Raw genomic sequence first — 12,456 nt, forward strand, 5'->3', positions numbered from 1 at the left:
GGCAGACAGGCTGCATCACATGTACTTGGGATTCGTCCAGCTGTTTCCTCTTCAGCAGTTCCCAGGCTACCTGTTGCTGCTTTTAATTCAATTGAGTTTGGCTGAGACTACATCCGGAAGAATCTCATTTTGCATGCCACCATGATTAGACATTCCTAGATGTGGTGGCACCCACAGGGCTCAAGGGTATCTCCCCCTTCCCACCCATGAGGCACGGTGAGGCAACTGCCTCAGGTGGCAGAATCCATAGGGGCAGCAGATTCAACCTCCAAGGAATCCATTGCTCGCTGCTGCTGCCGCCGCCACAGACTCCTTGGAGGCCAGATCTTGAATCACAGAGTTGGATGGGACCCTGAGGATCATCTACAGTTAGTACAACTCCTTACAATGCAGGAATATGCACCTGTCCCTTATGGGAATCGAACCCGCAACCTTGATGTTATCAGCACCATGCTGATGGCAGCTCCCTACCGCCCACAATGCCACTTCTACAGCAGCCTCTTAGCAAATAGGAGGTGCTGATGGTCTCCTGCTCCCTTTGTTCCTGGTGTAGATCTTCACTCACGCCTCCTTCCCTGAGGAAGGGCCCACCAAGTTGGCACTGCTGTTACTGGGCATGAGCTTGTGCAGGAGAACTGTTTTTTCTCCCTTATTGACTGCTTGAAGCGACTGCCTTCCCTTGCCTGAAGGCAAGATTCACTCAGTATCAGGGGGTTGTTTGTTCACAGCAGAGATGGGGAACCTGTGGCCCTCCAGATGTTGTCAGACTCCACCTCTCATCAGCTCCAGCCAGCATAGCCAAAGGTGAGGGGAATTGCACAACAACAACATCTGGACCTTGTACTTCAGAAATTGTTGTTAGCCTGCCCTGGGACCTCATGGTGAAGAACGAGTAATAAATCTAAAATAATAATAATCATAGAAAATAAATGACATTGTCTGAATGTGCCAGGACTTAAGAGAGATCAGAAGCTTTCTTGATTTATATTCTTTATTGAAAAATGAAAAGTACAAAATTACAAGTGCACAGAGTAAGATAAGACACACACACAAATAAGAAAAAATCTATAAATAGTACCATGTATATAACAAGACAGAAAACAAGATACTGTGTACAGTACATTACAAAAAGGGGGGTGGAATTGTTATTGTAGCTAACCAGACCTTGACCTAACAGGGCATTTATAAAAATGAATTCCAAATATCGTTAAATTTGTCCACAACAAATTTAAAAAAGCTTGAAATTTAGATCAAATGTGATATTTCAGCAAAGGCTTTTATATCTATTATTTCTATTCCCTGCCCTTAACCTTTTTTCTTTCTTTTTTTTTTGTCACTCTGAGGGAGACAGTACGGCTTTTTGTAACCTCTGGCCTGTGATCATGAAGTTGCACATGTCTTTTCCAATAGTTGCATTATTTTCCATGTGCCGTCTGTAGCAACACACAGTAGGCTGGGCTGCTGCGACTCATATTTAGGTCACGTAGTGTGGACGGCTCTTCCTGGAGAGATGTTGCTCACCTCGGTGGGACAGTCTGGGGCAGTTGCTGAGTAAGAGAAGCCAGCGGCTGGAGAACAAGTAACTGATTGTGGTTAGCATGCTAAGCTCCGCCTGCTGTGGATACAGCTAAGGCCATGGCATGACATCTCAGGCTGAGGAAGCTGGCGGCTTTCTGATTTCTTCATGCTCCGGATTCCTTTAGACACAAACCAGTTAAACTAGATATCCATATCCTAAGGGGTGTTTCAAATGCCACCTGCCAGGAAAAGTGTGACTTGCGGAAGGCAACACAATTCACATCCTCGTGAGATTTATATAGCGCAGTTCGAATATTGTTTGCATATATTTATTTAGTTATTACATTTGTAGATGTCACAGCATAAAAATACAGGCGATTCCCCATTTTTGCCATTCCTGTGCTCTTTTAGCGCTGTTTTTGCCTCTTTTTGTGCCACTTCTGGGTTCGCAGTGATGCGTGACTGCATGCACGTACATGGGGAGTTGCCTGTACAAGATACAGTGGTACCTCGGGTTAAGTAGTTAATTCGTTCCAGAGGTCCGTTCTTAACCTGAAACTGTTCTTAACCTAAAGCACCACTTTAGTTAATGGGGCCTCCTGCTGCCACTGTGCCGCCAGGGCATGATTTCTGTTCTCATCCTGAGGTAAAAGTTCTTCACCCAAGGTACTACTTCCGGGTTAGCGGAGTAACCTGTAACCTGAAGTGTATGTAACCCGAGGTACCACTGTATAAGGGTGGGCACATATTTGTTCTGGGTCCTCCTCTGTCCTCCTGTGTTTGAGGGGAGCACCCTGTTGCAACAGCTTTAATAAAGATCAGGCTTACTAGCTGCTTTGCTTCTCAATATTCTCTGGTTGGCCTCTGTTATTTTCTCCTACGATAGGCAACCTACTTAAGGACTCTATACAGGCTCTTGCATACCCCATAAGGGCAGAAGGACAGATTTTGTTTACAACAGAACCTATAAATTAAGACCAGAGATCTCACACTTACTAAGCTCAGCACAATTATTAGCACGTTTATACATATCAAGACACAGGTGACACACTATTAGCATTGATTATGGTGTCATAACTATATAATTGCAAGAACATTCTGGCAATATGACAGGCACAAATTAATCAAGTGATTGTTACTTAAACTTCTCATGCACTTAGGGAAACCCCTTCCCATGGAGAATTCCCACAGGTCTAGGCTGAAGCCCAAACTTGATGCTGCCTCAGCCAGTGACCTATTTCCTATGGGTGGCATATTTCAAAAAGTGATAAAGAAGTTGTTGAGCCCCCCCCCAAAAAAAAAAACCAACTGCAAAAAAGCAGGGGGGTTTTAAGCTATTTTGAACTATTTTTTAGGAAACTCGGCAAGAACAACACTGTCAATATAGCTTGCCATATGTCTGGATTTCCCTCAACATTTTAAAATTTATTTTAATTTGCCGGTTTCCGCCTGAACACTGCTTACAACAACAGTATCTGTTTAGGGTGCTGGGAATTGTACCTCTGTGAGGAGGGAAGCCACAACTGTTGAAGTGATATAAATACACTTTAAGGGGATAGCTGTGGATATGTTTTGTGACCTGAAACATCCTTCTCTCTGGGCATGAGTTGAGGCCTACTCGGGAGTATGTGGGTGAGGTTGAACAGGAAATTGTTATTTGCTCAGTTTGGAGAGCTGACAGAAGAATCTGGAAGGAGAGACTGACAGGGGTTTTTTTTGTTTCAGAATTGGATTGGGGGCATAGGCAAAAGTCTCCCCCCCCCCACCTTGTTAAACTATTTGCTGTGGTCTTGGAGGATTGTTAAAGGCCTTGTAGTGTTTGTGTATGTGCATTTTTTAATTTTTTTATTTTGCTCCTTTGTGGCGTGTAGTATTTCTACCAATATGCTACCTGCCTTAAATTGCTGGGCTGGGATGTTGCAGAAGCTCAGTAATGTAAATACATATGCTGGTATGAATATTTTTGGTGGGGGGAGCCAGCCTAAGTTGAATCAAACGGGGTTATACCAGCACAAATCCAAATACTCAGGATTAAAGAGTTTGCCAAATGTAGCTTCAGTGGAACAGAGAGGCAAAATGTTCCTTTTTATGTGGGACTCCATACCCTCCAACATTTATCCGATGAAAATAGGACGTCCCATTCCATAACGATAATTTTACTGTTTATACCTCACATATCTTACTAGGTTGCCCCAGCTGCTCTGGGCAGCTTCCAACATACAGTGGTACCTCGGGTGAAGTACTTAATTCGTTCCGAAGGTCCGTTCTTAACCTGAAACTGTTCTTAACCTGAAGCACCACTTTAGCTAATGGGGCCTCCCGCTGCCGATGCGCGATTTCTCATCCTGAGGTAAAGTTCTTAACCCGAGGTAATATTTCTGGGTTAGCGGAGTCTGTAACTTGAAGCATATGTAACCTGAAGCATATGTAACCCGAGGTACCACTGTATATAAAAACATAATAAAACATTAAACATTAAAAAACTTCCCTATACAGGATTGCCCTCAGATGGCTCGGGGGTCGGATAGCTCCATACCCTCCAACATTTCTCCAGTGAAAATAGCGACATCCTAAGGAAAAATGGGACATTCTGGGGTCAAATCAGAAACCGGGACGGCTTCTCTAAATCAGGGACGCCCTGGAAAATAGAGATCTGCAATTTGATTGTCAAAAGTATTAATAAAGCTATAGGACCAACATCATGGTTGTTCTAGTTTTGGAAACTGGGCCAGCGGAAATAACGCATAATCCAATCACCTTTTTTGAGTATACAAAATCATCCATATTAAACAACTACTTTGGACTGATTCAGATGTTCAAAATAGTCTGCTAGTCAGAGGCTATTATTCTATGGCTATGCCAATATCTCCTCAGTGAGTGACTTTGGTGCCTGAAAGATACACACATTCATGTTTGTCATGCAATGGCTCGTATGTGTGAATGGACCATAACAGAGAACTCTCATACAAAAAATAAGAATGCATTGAATCCAGACTGAATTGGATCCCAGTGCCAAGTATAGATAAGTTATGTTGGATATAATCCAATACTTTCTTTCTCAATGGAGTCACACATTGAAATTAAGGCTTTTAGGTGTATTTATAAATAAATGCAGGTAGGTGTGCTTCATGCAGATGATTCCCGTAACTGCAGCAGCTGAAAAATACCGTATGTTTCCACAATTGTGCAAGTAGTCAGTGGGAGGTTGTGCCTGCATACACAGCTTGGGACATATGTTAAAGTTCTTCCTGTAAATTGACCTTGGTTTCACATAGACAGCTGAACCAGCTCAGATTCTGCATGTCTGAACTGGCTCTGACTAGCTATAGAAGCTGCAAGATTTCAGACCTCCAGATACAGACTAAGGCCAGAAGGAGAAATATCGTATACATAGTTTGACATACTGCTTCACTTTTAAATGGGTTGACTCAATATAGTAAGTTGCTTCAACTATTCTTTATCTTTCTTTCCGTGTTCCATAAGATCACAGCTGGTCTGTTTCTAAAGCCCCCAAACTGTTGAGGAATCCCATAAACATTATCAAGCTTACGGATCTTGAAGGACAGCTCTGGCAGCAAAAAATGTGGTATAGGAATTGCTAAATAAACAAGCAATGCTGAACAAATAAACAATTAAGGTGTGGGTGCTGATTTGTCAGTTCACACCAGACCGGAATGGTTGTAAACCGGCATTTGCTGAATCATTGAAAATCCTTAGTCATGTGAACACAATCTTGCTGAGTCAGAGCAATTTGCCATGTAGAGCACAGGAAACAAGGGCAATAATGGGTTGAGCCATTAGCTTCCAGTTGGTTATACTCTGGGGACACCCTCTTGGCAAAATGAGGGATGTGCTTGCCGTGATTAAAATAGCTGCTGATGCTGTGTGCATTCTGTACATTTTCTAATGCTATTAAAAAAACCCCAAGCAAAACTATTGGCTATCAGTACATATTGTTGTAGTGAGTTCCATAGTCAGTGATGTTGTGAAAGCGTCTTAAAATTCCATTGGTTTCCTTTCTAATTATGAAAAGGAAAATATAGTTGCCCCCCAGTTTATTTCCACATGCCTCTGTAAATGCAATCCCATCTCTAGATGTGGGTAGGAGAGAGGTTTGTGAAGTAATTACAGCAGAAAGGTGGTAGACAAGGAAAATGTAAAGAATTCCTTGCCCACCAGCTTCAAAAAGTGCTTTCCCCCCAAGATGGTTTCTGTGATTGTTTTCATGAGGTGCGTATCTTGGACTATATTACAGCACTAAAAGAGTGTGCAACCCTTTGGTTTACATGAGCAGTGGGATTAGGAAAGTGGATTAGATTAATTAGATTGAATGCAGTGATGAATAAGGGAGAGATCTTCTGCAGCTGGCTAGAATTTAGTGCATCCATTTAATGGAAGAATGCACTCAGATCTGAGTGTTTTGTGTCTTAATCCAGCAAACACCTTGCAGGTAGACTGCTGTACTTGGATGTGCAGAAGAGGGATAGCTGTCTTTAGAGGGATAACTCAGTGGGTAGAGCACAAGACTCTTAATCTCAGGGTTCGAGCCCCACATTGGGCAGAAGATTCCTGCATTGCAGGGGGTTGGACTAGATGACCCTTGTGGACACTTCCAACTCTACACTTCTATGATTCTATAAGCCCTCCAGCAATGGACCACCTGAATTGGTTGACCAGTAAAAAAAAAGCAACCTCCAAAAGCTATGGTGAGGCAAACCTTTATTAGGCCCAACCAAAATGTCACAAAATAGAAAGCAAGCTTTTGAATTCTCCCAAACCCCTTTATGAGGCTGGATGTTACAAATGGCATTCTGGGGGGCGGGGGAGCCAAGCAGTTCCCAGACACGGAAAAATACACATATCTGTGGCTTCAGTGGCACATGGCCTGGGCTCAAGCACATGACAAGTCTAGCAAGTGAAGCCAACCCTAGTGCACTGGGATGGCCTCAGTGGGGGGAGGAAACTGCCTAATCTGGAACAACCTGCTTTCCTCCTGCTGTCACCCTGAGCCCTTCATGTAGCACCTAGTTAACAGAGAGGATTTAAATAGGCTCTGAAGCATCGTCAGGAAGGCAAAACTCCATATCTAATTTTGCATTGCATCTAGGATCCTGAAGAAACTAGTGTGTGTAGGGGGACTCCCCACTTTACTCTGCTTTTGTAGGAATGGATGGAATGCTGTGAATCCAGTTGGTGGAATGATGTGTTGCATCTCTTAGTCCAGAATTCATACACAGGAATGTGCAATGCTTTCTTAGAGTCTGAGGCTCCAAAGGGATATTAAGATCAAAGGTTCATGGATCCCCCCCCCCAGTACATAAATGTTTTCCAGGACTATTTTGAGCTATGAATTGGGCAGACCAGAGTGCTTCAATCTTGGCCATAAAGGACTTTGTACAAACACTTGCGTGACTTCCTATATAGCGACAAAACATTTTAACACCTCTTTGATTGCAAATAAAACAAAAACAGCAACTAGCGGATCGGTTACAGGCTGTTGCAGCATTTAGGAACCCAAAAATTGGGAGTTGTCATCAGGAACACTTGACACGAGCACCAGCAGTCATATTCCAAGCACAACACAATAGCGTGGGGTGTGGCCTGGTGATAACTTGTGTTCACATGTCAGCTCGGCAACAAAGCTAAGCAGGTAACCTTGGGTCAGTCACTCTCAGTCTAATAACCCACCTGCAAGGTTATGCAGATACAATGGGGAAAATGATCCTCCATGAGACACTTATAGGAAGGGTATGTCATAAACGAAACAAATGATGGGTCAAACTATTGCCATCTGAACCGCCCCTTGCCACGAGGCAAGAGGTGCTGTAAAGTAACAGATGTAGCAGAAGCCGTAGAAATGTCAACAGACCAATTTGGAGTCTGTGGATGGGTTTCGCTTCCCATTCCCTCTCTCCATTGGCTCTTTGGCAAAATGTACTGCTGACCAAGGCCTCCTGGCAATAGACAGAGGGGTTCTCAGTAGCACATCTACAGAAAACTTCCCAGTGGAGGCTGACCAAAGTTTGACCCTCAGCACCCTCAGACCTTCCTGTTTGGCCTAGTTTTGGGTACCAGGTGTTGGAATTGGTCCAGGATAATTTGAGTTTTCAGCTTTTTCCTCTCCTGGTTTTACTGATGTACTGTAAATTTAAAAGTAACATTAGTCAAAATTATTTGGGTGAAGCAGTCAGAAATATAAGCGAGCAAAAACAAAACAAAACCTCCACAGCAAACTTTTCAACAAATTTGGAGTCATTATTATTATTATTTAATCTTTATTTTGTAGTCACTCTGTGAGGCTTTTGCATTTCACAGAATAGATTGTTGCAGTTCAGAAGTGCACCTTGGTGAAGGCCACACAGTGAGTCATTGACTTGGGACCAGGTCACTTAGGGCCAAGTCTCACCCTCTTAACTAAGACAAATGGGTCTGGGAGGAGAGAAGGGCGAAGCCAGCAAGTTTCTATGGATGCATGGACTAACCACAGGGTTGCAGTAACAGGAGGAAGTATCTAATTTCACCGCTGGTTAAGCAAGTCCTGGGACAATAAGGTTCCTCAGCAGTGGAAGGGGTAGTGGGGTAGGATTTAAAGCAGACTTTTGGAAATAATATACAGAGAAAATACTGTCTTGGAAAATACATAACGTTGTTTGTCGTTGGCGGGGTTCCTTCGTTCAGGGAAATGCTTAAAATGTGTAGATTATAATTTTTTTACTTCAAGGGAAAAGGTGCAAGGTTAATTGAGCACTGCAAATTGACAAGTTATTTTCTACCTTATTTTCCTCTTTCTGATGATATCCTGGCAGAGTACGTACATCTTTTGGAAGGGTAGAAAAGTATGACCCATATCCTTAATCCAGTGATACTTTGTTTTCTTTACCAAATAAAAATCAGTGTACTCTTCACGTTCATGGCTTTATAGTGGTGTCCATATTTCACCCTGAGTGGCTATTATCATGGAAAGTAGCTTGCAAGAATAAATTCCCTGTCTGAAGTAAGAATTCTTTCTGTGAGTGAAGGATGTTGGACGCCACTTGCAAGACCATGTGAGGCCCAAACTGCATATTCCTTGGACTTGCGAGCACATAAGTAGGTGTTATAGCTTGGCATATTCAATTGAAAAATAACCAAAATATTACTAAAATGTTTTTCTTTAGAACTACAGAATAGCAGGCATTGTGGAGGAAAGGCTACTAACAACTTTTTCTATTTTTTACCACCACATTTATTTACTGGAATGCTAGAATTTTATTTTATGCAGTGGATCGAAGTATGACTTGCACTTTCACTTAGTAAAACATAAAACAATTTTGAACATAGTTAAATTCAAAGCACAGTGACTCAGTCACAAGTCAACAGCAAACACTTGTTTTATTTTTTTCTGCAATATAGTGCCCCCAAAGAAGCTAATGTTTCTAGCAAGATAGTATCTGAACTGCAGCACTAGCTTTTACAACGTGATGCCCCATCCACAAATGTAACATGCTGACGAAGTATATACCATTACCTCAATTTAAAGAATGCAACATCCTGCAGCATTTTTTTTAAATCCCCTAATCTAAAACCAAAACCCAGTTACTCTACATTACGAAGTTAAAGCTGAACCTTTGCTTTCCACAATGCTTCCTAGCAAAGCGCAGAAATCATACGCATACCTCTTGCAGAAATTTCTGCAATGCAGTGACTGTTAGAGGAAGAAATAGTAATCGACGTGTTTCTATGATATACTGCCCCAAACTAGAGCAAAGCTTTTTTAATTTATTTTTTTCATGATCAAGTACTGCTCCGAAATTAAAGCAATAACGTGCTTCTCGCAGTGCAGTGCCAAAATCCTTACCAACTCCCCCCGCCCTCTGCAATGCAGTAGTCAAAATCCGGAGCAAGATCCCACCCCCAACCGCAGTGTCCGCGTCTACTGCGAGTAACTATTGCATCTCGCACACGGTCCGCTCCTAAAGCTGCCCCTTCAAATAATTTTAAGGCTGCCCCTTCAAATAATTTAACCTTCCACCGGGTATTTTGGGAGGCTGATGTATACGAAGTTTTCTGGACACGGGTTGTCTCTGCCCCCCAACGCTTTCTCTCCACCCCCCATGCGATCTAGTGGGCTTGGCTACTCGTGTGAAAGGAGCCTCTTGCGCGTGCCAATGCAGCACACAAAAAAAGTTGCGGGTGGTTTGGGAAGCCTCGCCGGGGAATCGAGGGACGGTCGCTGCCAAAGTGAGCTCCTTTTGCCCGGGGGAAGCCCCGATCCCCACGATCACCGCCGCCGCATACGTGGCGGGGGGAACCGGGGAACCTGGGCGCCGCCGGTCCCTCCCGGAGTCAGTTCTGCTTCCCGATTGCAGAGCGCGGAGGGAGGCGGCGGGGAAGGAGAGAGTAAAGGAGGGAGACACGGCGCTCCTCCCTCGCTCGCCCTCCTTCCCCGGGGCTGGGCTCCAGGCAGGCGGCGTCTGCAGCTCACAGCTGCCCCGCGTGAAACCCGGCCAAGCCCGGCGCTCCAACCGCAGCAGGAGCGGGCCGAGGAGCCGGCTCAGCCGCGTGCGAAGAAGCCGCGCTGCTTTCCCGCCTGCGGCCGCTGCTTGCATAAACAAGGCGGGCGGGATGCCAGAAGAGCTCCGCCGCGCTCGCCTGGGAAGGAGGGAGGGAAGGCAATGAAGGCCAGGGCAGCACCGAGAGAGAGAGAGACCAGAGGGTGGCCTGACCTGAACTCGAGGGCAACAGGCAGGCGGGGACGCTGCCTGGGTGACCTTGGCCACAAGTCACAGCCTCTGCGCCTGACTTGCTCCCCAGGGTTGCTGGGGAGGGTAGAAGGGAGGCGAGGGGGAAGCTTGCGCGCTCCTCCGCCTGGAGCTATTGGGGGAAAATGTGGGCTATATCAGTGGAACGAAAGCAAAGCAAACAAACGCATCCCCGAGTAAACCCGCCTCTACCCCTCTTCCAGAGGGCTAGCTGTTGTTTTCTGGTTGGCTTGGGCTGTGTGTATGCACCATGTTGTTGTTGTTTAGTCGTTTAGTCGTGTCCGACTCTTCGTGACCCCATGGACCAGAGAACGCCAGGCACCTCTGTCCTCTACTGCCTCCCGCAGTTTGGTCAAACTCATGCTGGTAGCCTCGAAAACACTATCCAACCATCTCGTCCTCTGTCGCCCCCTTCTCCTTGTGCCCTCCATCTTTCCCAACATCAGGGTCTTCTCCAGGGAGTCTTCTCTTCTCATGAGGTGGCCAAAGTACTGGAGCCTCAGCTTCACAATCTGTCCTTCCAGTGAGCACTCAGGGTTGATTTCCTTCAGTATGGAGAGGTTTGATCTTCTTGCAGTCCATGGGACTCTCAAGAGTCTCCTCCAGCACCATAATTCAAAAGCATCAATTCTTCGGCGATCAGCCTTCTTTATGGTCCAGCTCTCACTTCCATACATCACTACTGGGAAAACCATAGCTTTAACTATACGAACCTTTGTTGGCAAGGTGATGTCTCTACTTCTCAAGATGCTGTCTAGGCCTGTCATTGCCCTTCTCCCAAGAAGCAGGCGTCTTTTAATTTCGTGGCTGCTGTCACCATCTGCAGTGATCATTGAGCCCAAGAAAGTAAAATCTCTCACTACCTCCATTTCTTCCCCTTCTATTTGCCAGGAGGTGATGGGACCAGTGGCCATGATCTTCGTTTTTTTGATGTTGAGCTTCAGACCATATTTTGCGCTCTCCTCTTTCACCCTCATTAAAAGGTTCTTTAATTCCTCCTCACTTTCTGCCATCAAGGTTGTGTCATCTGCATATCTGAGGTTGTTGATATTTCTTCCGGCAATCTTAATTCCGGCTAGGGATTCATCCAGCCCAGCCTTTCGCATGATGAATTCTGCATATAAGTTAAATAAGCAGGGAGACAAAATACAGCCTTGTCGTACTCCTTTCCCAATTTTGAACCAATCAGTTGTTCCATATCCAGTTCTAACTGTAGCTTCTTGTCCCACATAGAGATTTCTCAGGAGACAGATGAGGTGATCTGGCACTCCCATTTCTTTAAGAACTTGCCATAGTTTGCCGTGGTCGACACAGTCAAAGGCTTTTGCATAGTCAATGAAGCAGAAGTAGATGTCTTTCTGGAACTCTCTAGCTTTCTCCATAATCCAGCGCATGTTTGCAATTTGGTCTCTGGTTCCTCTGCCTCTTCTAAATCCAGCTTGCACTTCTGGGAGTTCTCGGTCCACATACTGCTTGAGCCTTCCTTGTAGAATTTTAAGCATAACCTTGCCAGCGTGTGAAATGAGTGCAATTGTACGGTAGTTGGAGCATTCTTTGGCACTGCCCTTCTTTGGGATTGGGATGTAGACTGATCTTCTCCAATCTTCTGGCCACTGCTGAGTTTTCCAAACTTGCTGGCATATTGAGTGTAGCACCTTAACAGCATCATCTTTTAAAATTTTAAATAGTTCAGCTGGAATACCGTCACTTCCACTGGCCTTGTTATTTGCAGTGCTTTCTAAGGCCCATTTGACTTCACTCCCCAGGATGTCTGGCTCAAGGTCAGCAACCACACTACCTGGGGTATACGGGACATCCATTTCTTTCTGGTATAATTCCTCTGTGTATTCTTGCCACCTCTTCTTGATGTCTTCTGCTTCTGTTAGGTCCTTTCCACTTTTGTCCTTTATTATGGAAATCTTTGTACGAAATGTTCCTTTCATATCTCCAATTTTCTTGAACAGATCTCTGGTTCTTCCCATTCTATTGCTTTCCTCTATTTCTTTGCATTGCTCGTTTAAGAAGGTCTTCTTGTCTCTCCTTGCTATTCTTTGGAAATCTGCATTCAATTTCCTGTATCTTTCACCATCTCCCTCACATTTTGCTTGCCTTCTCTCCCCCGCTATTTGTAAGGCCTCATTGGACAGCCACTTTGCTTTCTTGCATTTCCTTTTCATTGGGATGGTTTTCGTTGCTG

Source organism: Podarcis melisellensis, assembly GCF_964234715.1.
Source record: "Podarcis melisellensis genome assembly, chromosome: 13".
Lineage (NCBI taxonomy): Eukaryota > Metazoa > Chordata > Lepidosauria > Squamata > Lacertidae > Podarcis > Podarcis melisellensis.